Here is a 16,267-nt window from a genome sequence, read left to right as displayed (position 1 = left end):
GGCAGAAACGGAGCCGCCGATTGAGGAAGGGGGCACGACCCCCTCCCCGCCCCGGGCGGGCCGCTTTAGCTGCTCACTTCTCTTTTTGCCGGTTGACCCATTCACCTCATTGCGTCCAATGAAACAGTCGATAGAAGCATATGGTATAGGATTGCAGCCTGAGTCACAAAAGAAAGTGACCAAAAGCAGCAGCAGAAGGGGAATTAGCTCAAATGGTAGAGCGCTCGCTTAGCATGCGAGAGGTAGCGGGATCGATGCCCGCATTCTCCAGTTCATACTTTTGTATGGCGATTAAAAACAAACAAAGGAACGGCAAAGGATTATGAGTTACAATTGTACAGTATGGGTTTGAAACCCGAAACGAGCTAAACCGGGAATTAATGAATTAATTCAATTAATGTAATTCCAACATTTAAAAGTGAATCAAAAGCATTTATATTTTGCCTTTCCCCCTTAAAGCACTTAGGGAGGCTTGCAATACGAAAAAGCTTTTTAAAAAACAAAACGAAACACTCTTTTTTCAAAAAATGGTTGGCTGTGGTAGTTTAAAAACATGCCATTTGAGGTAGCACGTTTCTGTCCCCTTCTGGGCCAGAAGTGGGTGCCTTCAACCCTCTGTAACATGCAGCACAATCTGGGGTGTGGAAGATTATGGGCTGATTTTTCCGGAACAACCTCCCGGTTATTTTTCCTGGCCTATTCAAGAATCCACGTAGAATGACTGGTTTTTCCTTCACTTGAGGATGGTTTGAGGAAGTAGGGAAACTGATCACTCTTGCTTTTGGTGTGCCAGGAAGAGTGGTTAAACTTTTTCTGAGGACTAACAGTTGTTCATGAAATGATGTACACTTTTTGTACGTAGGTGAAAATTCCGGTGAACAATATAAATAACCTTTGAGCTGCAAGAGACCCTATCAGTCATCAAGTCCAGTCCTTGTCAAGGGGGCACAGTGGGGAATCAAACTCCCCACCTCTAGATCCATAGCGGCAGACCTAAGCCAGCAGTTCTTATATGTTGGTGAATTATGGCAAATACTATGTTAGTGTCATATGATCTCCAGCTATATGATTGGCAGCATCAGAGGTAGCACACCTCGATATGTAGGTTGTGGGGGGAAATGAAACAGAGGATCACTGATGCTGATGTTTTGCTTGGGGACTTCCCATAGGAAACTGGCTGTTGTGGAAATAGACGGGTGGACTAAATAGAGTTTCCGTTGATACTGCACAGGTGTTCTCTATGTTTTTATATGGTGCCCTAATTGTTCCATGATGTTTCGTTTCGTTTCGTTTAGTCGTTTAGTCGTGTCTGACTCTTTGTGACCCCATGGACCAGAGCACGCCAGGCCCTCCTATCTTCCATTGCCTCCCGGAGTTGGGTCAGATTCATGTTGGTTGCTTTGGTGACACTGTCCAACCATCTCATCCTCTGTCGTCCCCTTCTCCTCTTGCCTTCACACTTTCCCAACATTAAGGTCTTTTCCAGGGAGTCTTCTCTTCTATGCTGCTCTAAATTTGCTAACCATGTTGTCTTAAATGCAGTGAAGTTTCAGACGGAGGCTAAAAGTCATGGACTGAACTTGCATCTCTTCCAAAGCAGAATTACTTGGCTTTGGTGGACTGAAAGCTCACTGAACCGCAGTGCATTCTGGCCCAAGAGCTTTTTCGGAGCATGGAATGGAAAAGAATTTTGTTGAGTTAGACATTTTAGGCAAATGTTTCAGACCTCTTGAAACTCAAAGGGAGACAAAGTGTACCTTGGTTCTTCATTGTGTACCCTTGAATGTTTTGAAGAAAAGTATGTACAAAACATTTTTTAAAAGAAATAAAAATATGCATACTTGGAAAAAAATACCCTCAGTGGGAAATACAGTATAAGTATTTAATGCACAATGCATACTAAGTAATGCAACCCACATACACAAAAATTTGTGGTGCAAAAATATTAAATAAAATGTGGTATGATTGGGGGATGAAATGAGAATGTCGGTGGCATCTGAAGAAACAAACAGAATGGAGACTGAGGATTTCACTCTGGTATTTGACCTCTCAACTCTTTGCCCAGTCTCTCTTCTGCTTCCTGAAGGGCAGCATCAATTTCCAGCTTATTGTAGTGGAATCAACTGGATGGAGGAATGAAATAAACAAGCACAACTGTTTGCACTGAGAAAAGAAAACAGGTGGCCTTAAGAAGTAGTGTGTGGATTTATTGATTTTTGCCGTTGGCCATGCTGACAACACTACAAGGTTCCTGGAAGAACTGTTTGGTCGTTGTTGCCATCACTATCAATGACTTAGAAGTCAAACGGCGATACAAGAAGTTTGCAGTTCAAATTTGCCACTCCTGTGAACTCTTTCCATGGTTTTAATCAAATCATGTTTCGTGTCAGTTCCTCCCTGTGTAGCATTGGTAATAATAACACTGAACCACCTTTCACTGCTCTCGCGAGGACTGCAACTAGATATTAACTCTGAAGAGTTTTGAAATGTGCTAGACCAATGTTGCTTGCTAATTTCTAGCCCACCTACCCTCGAAGAAACTCTGTGTAGTAAGAGGTCTAGAACTTATTTCAGTCCAAAGATGGAATTCTGTTTTAGAGTTTCTTGAGGTTCACATTCCATAGGTTTGCTGGGAGGGAGAGGAAAGAAAACGAGACTAAAAGTGCCAGAGTGTTTAGCTAACTGTTCCTTGTTACCTGTAGGTCTTAAGCTTTAGGAGAGAGATTTCAACCTTGTGGAACTAGGCAGAACATTGTTATAAACGCTGGGAAATCCCAAAATAGGGGTGTCATGGGGAAGAGGACACCTCCAGCAGGCCACATCGCGACTCTGGAGTGCACAGATTTGATCCACAGAAATTGAAAATTTCTCACCAGGTGCTGAGCAGGTAGAAATCTCTAGCAAGTTTGGAAGTAGATCCTAACTACATCTTAATATTTTGTTTTGTTTTGTTATGGGAGCCTGACTAACCTTTCCAAAAGTGTATTAAACAGGATGGTGTGCATCCATTTACCTTGAGCATTGCATGCAAATGAAGGAATGAATTCCACCAAAGCAGTGGTAGAGAAAAATACTCTATTTGGATGAATGTGCAATTAAACAGATTCCTTAGGAGATTTCTGGATTTTCCAGCACTGGACATTAGGTTTACATTTGCTCAGAATGCATCTATTAGGAACAGAAAGGGTATTATCATCTTGCAGCTGTGTGTGCCTCACTTCTTTTCTGATTTCTATCATCCAATCTCTGCAGAGGCCTTGACGTGAATATACTGTGGATTAATGGCAACGGCTTGGCTGTCTGCCATATTTTTCTGTCCGTAACATGAGGAGAATGTCTAGTTACCTGTTCCACTTGAGTTGATTGTCTACAGTTTGAATAGAGCTAAGGAAAAATACTTAAATCCACCTGGACGCCCAGCAGTTTTCTGCTGGCTGAAGATCTGGTTGCCTTTTAAAAGACCCTTTATAAAGCCCTGTGAGATGCCAAAACTTTTAACCGAGCTGGTGAGAGGGGAGGGCGGAAAATGCAGATGGTGATACACTTAGGCTGACATAGGTATCTGGTTCCTGACCTTCTGATTTTATTAATTAATTCTGCGATTGAAATGTAATTATTGAGCAAGGTTAATTAGTTTCATTATTTAATTGAATAAATACTTGCTTTATTAACTAATTTTAAGCTAATCAATTTTTCACTTAAGTGGTTAGGATGAATTAAAAGGGCTTTCTTCCACCAAGTGATAATATAGAAAAATATGACAATCTGTTTGCATGTCCTTGACAAGGAAAGGGAAATGACATTGAAGAAACAATAGTGCATAGGATTTCTGACCTGTGTAAATATAAATAATTGCTTTGATTGTCTCTTTCTTTTGTAGGAATTGTGTTCAGTACAGTATTGTCTGGAAAGAGAGAACTGCTTTTCCAGCTAGCGCCTGTCCTTTCTTTCCCATACCTTAAGTATTTATTCACTATGGTGTAGAGCTTATGAACTGGAGTCCTTGTATTTTGCTCCTTCCTGCTGTTGAAAAAGTAGCTGTGTTGGGAAGAAGGGTACGGAGGAAGCCACAGCATACTGCTTTTTTTCAGGGTGGATAAGACCAAGAAAATGCTCAGCGCTTGTATGAACAAACTGATGTTTAAAAGATAGGATGGTAGTCATACTGCAATATGCAACAGGTTTTAGTCTTGTTTGTGAAATACTGGAAACCATAATGATGAAAAGAATAATTACTGGGCAGAAATATTATTGACATGGTGACATCTTTTTGAGGGAGATGGGTGTGTGGGAATCTTTCTCCACCAGACATGTAGAGCGCTATCAAAGCAAAGCGTGCTGCTTATATACCGCCCCATAGCGCTTCAAGCACTCTCTGGGCAGTTTACAAGTTAATTATGCAGGCTACACATTCCCCCCCCCCCCAGCAAGCTGGGTACTCATTTTACCAACCTCGGAAGGACAGAAGGCTGAGTCAACCTTGAGCCGGCTACCCGGGATTTGAACCCCAGGTCGTGAGCACAGTTTTGGCTGCAGTACAGCGGTTTGACCACTGCGCCACAAGGCTCTATCAGATGTGTTATGCTAGCCTTCCCCTTCATGTGGTACATGAATGTGCATTGTACATAGATAGGGCAGAGGAGCCATGCCATTAGTTTGACTCTTAGGGCACACCACCCCTTTCTTCCACCTTGTACCCCCCAAGCTCTGTGGGACTGCAACCCCCCCCTCCATTATTCTGTTCTTCAAGTCAAGAACTGTGAGGCAGATGATGGTGCAGGTTTCAGTCCACCACTTCTTAGAGGGTACCACATTGGAAGAAGGCAGGGCCACACATATGCCATGTTCTGGGTGCCCATACCAAATGCATGGGTAACCGATGGGAGCAAAGAGCTACTCAGGCTGTGTCATGCCCATTCCTGTGTATCATTACCCCTTCACTCATTTCAAGTGCAAAGAGAACAGGTTACTGCCCAAGGCCTGGTGTGTGTTTATATTCCCATATTAATACAGATGGTGCCAGATCAATTTCATGAACACCCTCAAGAGGATACAGACTCCTGCTGCATCATAGGCAGGAAGCTCTGCATGGTGACCGTTACCTTCAGATGACTATGAAGACTGGCCAGTAGATTTCTGCATTTTCAGACATTCACAAAGCTGACCTGGGGTTATTAGTGTTCGGATGGGATGTCAGAATAGGATCTGAGATGTTTAAGTAGAGACTCTTGACTGTGGAAAATTCAGCACCAAAAGTCACCCTGGGTGCCTCCCTCTTCCCCTGCTTTTAACCAATGCCACTTTAAAAACGACTCAAGCTGAGTTTGCGAAATGATCTTGACTTCACCAAAGGTGTTTAAGAAGTTTCAACTGTGAAAACTGTGCACCCAGAACATGGTGCATTAAGAAAGACTGGCCCATGCCCTGTTTGTGCAATGGAGATTTCCTACAATAAGACAGTGGCAACGAATAGAAAGGAGAGCACCACTGGCACAGGTGTGTGTCTCTCTGTGTGTGTTGCACTGCATTAACTTGCAGTACACATACGCCTATTTAACCTGCTATTGGTTTGGAGCACCTGCACCAAAATGGGGTGGGGGACATGGTAGACTTTTGGTGCTGTGTTTCTTTGAAGACCACATCATTCCCTGATGCAGTTTAATGCACTGCAGTAAGGGTGTATGTATGTATTCACAGAGATCCAGTCTTATCCCCTCCCCTTCCTGTACCTGATCCTCACGGTTATTGTACACTAATTGATCCCATCTGTCCTACACTACCCAGTGTTGCCAATGAAGCACCTACTTTCGCTTTCTTCCCCTGCCCTAGTCCATCTTCCCTTCCCTACACCCTCTGATATGTTCTGCTTGTGGCAGAAGGTCAATTCTCACTTTCTAATAGCCCAAGAGTTCTGGTTCTTGCATCCCCATAAGCAGGAGGAGGCAATGAACCTTAAACTGGCCCAGCAAACATTTTGCTTTTTCCTTCCTGCTTTAACTGGAGTCAGCTTGCAAGGCTGGCGATATCCCAGATGTTTGGAAGCATTTAAAGAGAGGCGGATAGTTTAATATAAATTCCCTTCTTTTTTTCTGATCTCCAAACTAGGGCACAGCAATGACAGATTTATATGACTTTTTTTAAAGTCATAAAGCCACTAGAGACTGGATCCTTCATTTCTGGCAACAGCTCCTATGAACAGTTTGTTACATCCCAGATTTGCCTTGAGGGCAGGGTTCATCACTCCTGAAGCTTTGCTAGGAGGTTTAAATTGCCTAAGACGAACCGAAGTATCTTCTCCAGTGACTTTACTGGCTCTGAGCAGTGGTGTGAATCCACTCTGGGAGGCCTCTGCAGCAGGGATGGAGAACCTTCCCCCCCTCAATGCAAGGCCATTGATCCATGGGCAAAACCAATTGGGAATCACAGCGGATAGTGGGAGAAGACAGATCTCCACACCAGTGGAGACAGCAGCACTGCATAGTGTATGTTCTATCTGTGCCACCACGTACAGTACCTTCTTTAGATTTCTGTGCTTGTGTAGGCAGACCCATAAAATGGTAAAAGACTGATTTCTAGATGAGTGTCACGGAGGCTAGAGTGGGCCTACAGCATCTGGAGAAGCCCGTGACACAGATGGCAGCATGAAATTAGACCAAGGATGTGGAAAACCCTCCATGTCAACTTCATTGCATTTTCTCTGAATTCCAGCTGCATTCCCCTGTCATACTTCATTTATATTAGGTTGTGTGATGTTGATTTTTTTTCTTCCAGTAGGTAGATTCATGCACATTTCCAGTACACACCTATTTACAGTATATAATTTTCCTAATGTGAATATTTTTGTGCATATTATTGCCATTGACTACACCATGCTCATATGTGTTTTCCCAACATGCTTTAAAAAGTGTGTGCATGATTTTTATGTGTATGGAGTGTACTGCTAGCCTTGCAATATCAGAAACACACAGCTTGGCGCAAAAGAAGCATAGCTTGGGATGGTCAATAACAGCATGTAGCTCTGATTGTACCACAACAATGACTATTGCTGGGTCACTTACTAGCTAAGTGCTTGTCAAGGTATGGTGTTCAAGATAGTTAACAAGATGCTTTTGTTGCCCCAAAGCAGAGCTGGTCCTGTTATTAGGCAGAGTGAACCAACCACCTCAGGCAGCAGTGGCTAGGGAGTAGCAGTGGCAGCCTCCAGTTGTTCCTCATCAACCATCTGGCTTTTCCCATCTCTCTTGTAGGAAAGAGCTGTGTATGCCACATCGCCTGTGCTGCATCTCCTTAACTCAGTTACTCCCAGCCAGTGATGAAGGGCTCTGCCCTCTTGCCGATGTAGAATGGAAAGAAGGAATGTCAACTTCTCCTTTGGCTCAGGGAAATGAAATATACCAGACCTGCTTGAAATATGGCTCCAATAACCCCTTGCCCCAGAACCAGGGTCAATACTTTATAATGACTTATTACTCCACTCAAATACTAGCTCCTGACTCCTTCAACCCTCCACTTCTGGTGCTGCTTGAAGCATCTTGATTCATTTTGCTATTGACCGGTCTGGTCCCAGTAAGGTGAGTGGAAAGAAAGAGCAGGAGGAATCTCAGGATCTTCAGGCCATTGTGGGTCTGAATCATGATGCAGAGGTCCAGCAGCTGCATTGATTTTGGACCTTGGAAGGCCACACCCATTGAGCAAAGATGACCGAATACCTTCCCATCCCTCATCTGTCTAGCAAGATTGCAAGTGGACTTGTTTCTTATGGGTCATGAAGTGGCCCTGCCACTGCCTCTTTCTGCCTACTGAGAAAACAACAACAACAACAACAACAACAACAACAACAACAACAACAACAACAACAACAACAACAACAACAACAACAACCTTGGCGGCTGCCTGTCTCTGCATTAGTATATGAGAATGGGAACATGTGAGACTGTGTATTTGTGGTAAGTTGCAAAGACACAAAACATTACATTTTCTGGACTACAAATCTCAACATGTCAGATTCTGGGAGTTGGAGCCTACAAAAAAACAGGACTCCCCATCTCTATAGAAGAAGGTCATGTGCCATATATTGCTCCAGGAAATGGCCTCAGTCACTTCTAGCATGCATCCCTCAGTATCCTTGCCTGGGACTAATTTGGGCCCAAATGGTTCCCCATCCTTCATCTCGGTCCCCAGGTTTTAGAGAGGCCAAATCAGGTGGGAGGGTTGATACCAAGGTGTGCTCTGTTCCTTCTCATTCTTGGTTGGCATGTCCTTTATGGCTAAGATTCTTTAATCAGGCAAGCCAACTGAGGGGGAAGACGGAGGCCTGGCATGAACTTGCTTTGCACAACCATGTTGTTCTCATCTTACGCTTCCCAAATTTTTGGTCCATTTGTACAATATTCTCCTTTTCAGTCCAAGGCATGTCCCTGTGGAACATCTAATCACAGCCATCCGACTGCCTTAGAGATTTTTTTCTTAACACAAAGAGAAGAGTTTGACCCATTTGTTACTTCTGTTTTAGTAGCACTGTTTTTACCACCTTGTCAACACTCTCAGGGGGTGAGCATCGGCTTTTGGGAAATGATCCTTGCATGGGCATGCAGACATGGGTAGAAATTTCAAACACCTTGCATTCAGGCCAAAAATGCTGTCATAAATGTCAAAGGAAGAACAGATGTCTTTATGATATCCCTGCCCGGGTTTATAATCCACAAATTAGCAAGCAGTGTGTTGCAAGACCAGCACCTTTGTTTTCCTTTTAAAAAATACTGTGGGTGACATGGGGAAAGGGAGCACAAACATGGACTGAGGTTCTGTTGAGAATGTTCAAATACAAACTGCAACACAATGTTCCAGAGTGGTCTGCTCTTATTCAAAATTCTTGGTAGTGTTCTTATGTGCCACCTCAGACTTACAGTGATCCTGCGAATGAGCAATCTCCAAAATGTCCTGTCCTCAGCAGCCCTGCTCAACTCTTGTAATCCCAAGTCTACAACTTCCTTTAGGGAGTCACTCCACTTTGTACTTGGTCTTTTCCTGCTGCCTTCTACCTTTACCAGCATTATTGTCTTTTCCAGAGAATTCTATCTTCTCATTATGTGTCCAAAGTAGAACAGCCTCAGTTTCATCACATTTTTTTCCTCCAGAGATTGTTCTGTGTTGATTTGACTGAGGATCCCCTTGTTTGTCTTTCCGGCAGCCCAAGGCATTCAAAATATGCCATTCTATCCCCCCCCCGCATCAATTCACGCATTTAAATAAATAAATAGCCTTCACAATGATTTTCATCTCTGATTAGGAAGCCCATGCATTGCTCCCTGACAGAATGTGCTTGCCACACCCTAGTAGAAATTATCTCTTAGTTTCAATTAAGTGGTGTTTTTTTAAATTGAAAATGTCCCCATACTCTCCTTAACAGCTATTTTGAAGGGTGTGAGAGATTCATTCATCATTATGAGGACAAGCACAGAACTGGTATCTTCTGCATGAGTGCTGAACATAAATTAAAAAGTTACTTACCCCCACAAAAAATGTGCTTGTGTAACCTGCCACCTATCTGAGGTCATTAGCTTTTAATACATAATCCTGCTTAAATTTGTCAGTCCCCACTGTTCCTTTAAACACAGATTTCCCTGATCATGTTTTCAACTTCTTGAATATGCTTTTAACTCTTATTGAAAACTAAATTGAATTTAACACTGCATACTCTGCAGGAATTCTCCCCACCCCCCATCCCATGCCAGAATATTTGAGGTACACCCTTTATTTAACAATGGAAAACACTCATTTTTAAACAATTGTGCACAATTATTTCAACAAAATCTGTAGTCTGACAATCAAAATCGCAAATCTTGTTGTGGGATTTTGACAATTCTCTTCTTTAAGTTAGGAACAGGATAGTATAAGATAAAAACAAAGCAACAGAAGCAATGACAGCAGAAAAAAAAATTGTGTGTGACAGAAAAGTAGCCCAAGTTCTCAGCATCCACCCCTTCACACTAACTAGCATTTTGTGCAATACAAACCACCCTAAACACATATTAAGTAGAAAAAAGAGCACAGTTGTGCTCTTCAGTTACAGTCAGAAGTATAAAAGAAAGGAAGAAAGAATAAATTGCTGTCTCAGTCGTGTGGGAGACTTAGTCCACCATGCAGCTGCATGGGGAGAGGTCAGGAACAGAGAATTGCATGTCTTTGGTTGGACTTCACAGAAGAGGAGGGGATAGAAAACAAACAATGGAAGCGAAGCAAACAAACAAACAGGAAGAGAGATGGGGCAAGCCAGAGGTGGGGGTGGGAGGTGGGGAAAGAACTTTGCTAAGAAGACAGTCACCTTAGTTTGTGAAAGCTCTGTCCTCTCACTGAAACCCAGCATTAAGTTACATGCAAGAGTGTTATTTTTCCAACAAATCTTTCCTACTGCTTGAGGTGGAAAGTGAGTGTTGCTCCCTTTGTTGTGCTATATCAATTGCATCCCCTACACTAGAGGATGATGATGCAAGAAGCCCTTGCCCCTGCTTCTCTCTCCTGCAACGCCACATCTTCCTCCAAAGATGGAGGAAAAATGGGTCCTCGAAGCCAGTCTCTATGGGGGAAGCCACTTCTTTCCCTCAGAGCATGAAATTCAGAAAACAGACTGCTCTGTGTTGGGATAGGATCACTGCTTCCACTCTTACCTCTCCTCTTCTGTTACCAAGAGTGGTCAGAGCAATTCCTTCTCTTCTGCCTTTGGGTGATAAGTATTGATATATCCTTCTCCATTGTGTTTGTGGGTGGAAGTGTCACGGTGACTCTTTTCCTCCCCCTGCTGACACTTCTTTCTCTAGAACACTAGGACTGTGGAGAGGGGCATGGGAGAGTTCTGAACTGGGCACTCCCAATTTAAAATACATGAAAATCAAGCATCAAACTATAAAATATTCAATGAACACAGAAGTGTTAACTTTCAAAATATACAAATATCATAAATATAAATCAAAATAGGAGTAGGCAAATTCTAGGCGTCTAGGGGTCAAGTTTGACACCTCGAGACCTGTTATGGCCACTGCCTTCAAAACATTAATTTTATTCACTTTTTCCAAAAATTGCACATCACCAAAATAATTTGGTGACAAATTGTAAGTCAACAGTTTGTAAGCCTTTCAAGAAACAGTTCTCTCTTTGGGGCTGATTTGTGGGGGGGGGGGGGCGTTACATATTGTGGGCCATGTGAACCCCACCCATTTTTTAAAAAAATTCAAATCAGAGGCCCAGCAGCCAATTCTTATACTGGGTTGAATTCTAGTTTACATGGTTGGAAGAAGTTTGGATAAAGAAGTGGATCTTTAACACATGCTTAAATCATGTCAAGAATTCCCCTGAATACCAGGGGAAAGGCCATTATAAGAGGTCAGGGCTATCATGGCAAAGATCCACTTTCAGGTTGCCACCAGATGGCAAATCTGCAAGTTATGAGATCACTACTAGATCATTACAAGTGTGATACTGGCTAGGCTCGACATGTGAGAGCAACTGAATGCTGCAACAGACACATCATTCATTTTCATAGGCTCTGGGAATACGGATTTATAATCTGTAAAATATGTTGAAAATGGCCTGTGCTGATGTTATCAATAAAACATTCATATTAAAATGGTTTTAAAAAGGTATTCATTAAGGATTTGTAAAGGATCTTGCATATATTATTAGAGTGAAGTAAATGGTTCACATTGTTACATTTTTGGCAGCTATGGTTATTTTATCAGCAAAAGCCCCATCTTCCACAACAACTGTCTATTGTGTGCTCTGTATAAAGCTACAGATGTTATTTGGTTTTTGCTGGCCCAAAATAAAATAGAAAATTACAATACATTCTCCTCCTGCTGTCTGGGGATTCAGTATCATTCACTCTCATCAATTTGCTGCACTTACACTCTAGTTATGTCCCATTGATTTCATTTGCTCATCAGCCCAACAATACATAGATAGATAGAGAAACAGACAGGCAGGCAGGCAGACAGACAAGCAAATGCCCTGATGGATTGGTTTTCTTTTTTTCCTTTCTAACCTACATTACACAGAACTGTATTTTTATCTGTTCACACTTTTCTTCCTGCTTCCTATAAGATGTTTCACACCAAAAAGAAAATATACTTGTATATATAACGTAATGATTGAAACCCTGTTGATTTTGTTAAGCAGGTAGAAGGCAAACTGTATAATACTCACTCACTTCCAGTGAGCGATTAGTAAGTCCCCACCAGGATTTGTGAGTGAACATCAAGCCAACATTAATTCCTGAGAAATGAAGCAGCAACTCTTTAAGTGTTGGTTGGAAGTAAATCATCATTGTGCCATTTGCGTGCAGAACAACGCAACAGAATTTCAGCCATCATAGCACAAGGTCCTAAGCCAAACAGGATCTGGCTCATAAACCAAGACATTTAAAATTGTGCCGTGACTCTTTGGATATCATACGTTGTTGTACTGCAAACCCATCGATGCTTTATGAGAGACATGATGGCGGTTGTGGTCCAACAATATCTAGAAGCCAAAAGTTGCCCACTACCAATATGTAAACATGTATCAGGTCCAGATTTAGCACTTATTGAAGTTAATGAGTTGGATTAACCATCACTCACCTAAATTCCATTGATTTTAATGGGACAAAATGATGTCTGGATCCAATTTCAAGTGTACAAATAACTTGCACAAATAATCCAACTTAGCGTGATACCCATTCGCCTCCTCATTATGTGAATAAATGTGTGCATGTTAGCTCCATGAATTATTGCCATCAGCATGTGTTATACAACAGACCCCACTATTCACAGGATCAGTATCTACTGGTTCACTTATCTGCTGCCTGAAAATACTAAATAAAGCCCCCCCCCCCGTTAAGTATGTACAGTATTTATATGTATTTCCAGGTGGATTTACCAGAACTGGCCACTAGAGACTACACAACATATAGCATTCAGTACGTCCATGTTTTTCAGCATCCATGGGGAACTTGGAACCAATCTCTTGCAAATACTGCGGTCCAACTGTATCAACCAAATACAAGATGTAGACTTACAGGGTAGTCTGCGCCCATTCTAGGACGCAGTCACTTGCATTAAGATAAACAACATCTCCAGATTTCAGTCATTTACCGCAGTGGTCCTCAACCTTGGGCCTCCAGATGTGCTTGGACTACAACTCCCAGAAGCCTTCATCACCACCTCTGCTGGCCAGGATTTCTGGCCAGCAGAACAAGGTTGGGGACCACTGATTTACCACTTCCACTTTCCTTTTGTGGGGGAATAGACCTGGGCTGCATGAAAAATTATCCCAACAGATCTCTTGATTAGTGTCATTGGTATACTTGGCCTTTCATGCAGGGCATTTCCTTCCCTTGAAATAGTTTTGTTATTCGGTTAAAAATGTTCTATGCAAGTAGCTTAATTATGGGAAGTGTTTTTTATGAAGCCAGGTGATGGACGAAAGAATGTCAGTGCTGCAGCAACATGAATGATTCCCACTAACATTTGTATTATGCCTTAGGCAAGTAATTAAATCTTGTCACTCTTTAGTACCGTTGTCTAATTTTGAATAATTTTATTGGGCAGGATCCAGACTTTATTGTATCCAACTTGGGTCTCATTGATTTCATCAGACCAATTCCAACTGCTTGTTCTTCTTATTGATGCAAAAAAATTTACACAGATTTCATTGAAGTTATATACTTTAATGACCCAGGCACCTAGTACAGCAAGAGAGCAATGCAATATATAGATATATATGCAAATTATAAATATATTATAAATAAAGCATATTGCATTGCATAGTGTAATAGTAAACGAGTTAACAAACACACATTCATTCCATATTTAATTTTTATTTATTTTATTTATATCCCGCCTATCTAGTCAATTAAGACCACAAAGCAGTGACCTCCATGATGTTACTTGCAATAAAATGAGCTACTCTAAGCGATGACTCATTTGTCTCAACAAAAGTAGTTCTTGGACAGATGCTGCTTCCTAGATAAGCAGATGTCCAAAAGCATCAGAACACTCCACATTTTATTCACAAATTAATGAATAAGAAATAAAACCATTTGTAAATTTCATTTCATACTTTTTAGGAAAAAAGAATCAAGTCAATTCCAGTGGTTTTCACCTTAATGTGCTATAATGAATGTCCTTTAATAAAAATGGTTTAGTGAAAATGGTTTTTATTACAATCTCATCAAGGACACATAATAGTAGAAGCAACTGAATCAAGACTAGTTCTGGATTTCTTTGCTTCTAATGAATGAAGTTCAAAAGACACTTGCATATTTGACAGCATTTCAGAATGGTATGAATGCAGGATTAGGCTGCTACAGATGTGGAATGAGAAGCAGAATTTCTGCATCAGCTGAAATAATTGTTACGTAATATATTTCAGGAGAACCTGCTTGCACTCTGAAATGCTAGTTACAAGGAAGTAACAGGTGATAGGCAATCAAGGCAAAGCAAAAAACTCAATTAAGCAGTGGGGTGGGTTAGATTTGGGTAGCCATAGTCCCAACAATGTAACTTTCTCAAGCTCTGGTCAAAGATTCTTTCTCAACTGGAATAAATCTTTGAAAAGAAATTGAATTTTTTTTAATCATTCAACATGCATGATATCATTCAACTTTCAATATCATTCAACTTCCTGTGCAAAAGCCGCACACATTGATTTTAAGTGTCTTCTCAATACCTATATATATATATATATATATATATATATATATATATATATATATATATATATATATATATATATATATATATATATATATATATATATATATATATATATATATATATATATATATGTATATATATATATATGTATATATATATATATGTATATATATATATATGTATATGTATATATATATATGTATATGTATATGTATATGTATATGTATATGTATATGTATATATATAAAGCAAGAAAGAGTTTTGTGTCAGTTTAACATTTTACATATTATACATTTTATGTTGCAACTCACTTAATCAGCTGCTTACTTAATCATGGATCTGATGAAGTGGGATGCAGTTCATGACAACTTATGCTAGATCTGTTTTACTGCTACAAGGCTCTTTAGTGGAGTAATGTGTGTGTGTGTGTGTGTGTGTGTACATGCTTGTCTTTATTTTTTCTGAAACAGACTAATACAGCTACCACATGGAAATCAAAATACTGATGTGATGTTTTGAAGGACCACACATTTTCTATTTTTTAGCCACAAGGTGGCTGCAAGAAACCACATTTCATTCTTCCTTGTGTTCTGTTACTTTTTAAGGAGCAAAATGATTTTTCTTCCCACCAGTAATGGCGAGGAAAGCCTGAGTCTATTTTTTCCAGTGCTATGGACAGGACAGGCTACTCCAAGGTACCTGTGGAGCAGCAGACTAGCTTACAGCTGTGCCACAGATTGCATGGGATGCGGTGTGCCTCTACTGAAACCTTGACATGGCCTCTCAACATTGCTGCCTCACTTTGCCTTAAGAGCAAGTTCTGCCTCTACCAGTTTTATGAATTCCTAAATATCCCTTGGTTAAGGAGACAATGATGAAGGATCAGAAGAAGACAGTCACCCAAAGGTTGCATCACTATTTGATGGCCAGCACAACCATCACATGCAGTGGGGTAGGGGCAGCACTACCGGATGATAATGCATCAGCACTGGAGGGATGCCACTATGAGGTAAAGTAAGTGGTAGGGTGGTGCCTTGCAAGACGATGTTAATTTGTTCCGCGAAAAACGCTGTCTTCCGAAAACAATGTCTTTTAAAACACGGTTCCCCATTGGAATGCATTGAAATCTATTTAATGTGTTCCAATGGGGAAAAATCGTTGTCTTGTGAAAATCATCCATAGAAAACATCATCTTGCGAAATGCAAAAGCGATCGCAAAAAACAGTAGTCTTGCGGATTAATCGTCCCGTGATGCAATCGTCTTGCGAGGCACCACTGTACTCTCAGGGCAGATCCTGGGGAGAAGAGTCCAAGGGCTGTCCTCAGAACAATGAGAAGTGGGACCATCAAACACGTCAGGGCTGGTGTAACACACTGTGAAGGAAATGACAGGTTCGGATCATGATATTTTTTCCACTGAACTCATTGCTTCAAACAATTAGCCACATTTCTGGACTTCCATGGTTCTTTCTCACCTGCCGCTCTCCATTTTTTACCATCTAGCCCCATTAAGAGTTCTTGAGAAATCAAAAATCTTGCACATTTCGGTGGGACTGCAGTTGAACCTATTCAAGGATTTT

The 16,267-nt window shown here is 41.1% G+C and overlaps 1 non-coding gene across 1 annotated transcript; it reads left to right on the top strand.

Annotated features, from left to right (window-relative positions):
• Nucleotides 1–197: 197 nt before the first annotated feature.
• TRNAA-AGC (transfer RNA alanine (anticodon AGC)) lies at nucleotides 198–270 on the top strand. Its single transcript has one exon. It is a non-coding gene; the product is annotated as a tRNA-Ala (tRNA).
• The last annotated feature ends 15,997 nt before the right edge of the window (nucleotides 271–16,267 follow it).

The sequence above is a fragment of the Pogona vitticeps genome, chromosome 6 (assembly GCF_051106095.1).
Source record: "Pogona vitticeps strain Pit_001003342236 chromosome 6, PviZW2.1, whole genome shotgun sequence".
NCBI classification, from domain to species: Eukaryota; Metazoa; Chordata; class Lepidosauria; order Squamata; family Agamidae; genus Pogona; species Pogona vitticeps.
This window is presented reverse-complemented; position numbering and strand designations above follow the sequence as displayed.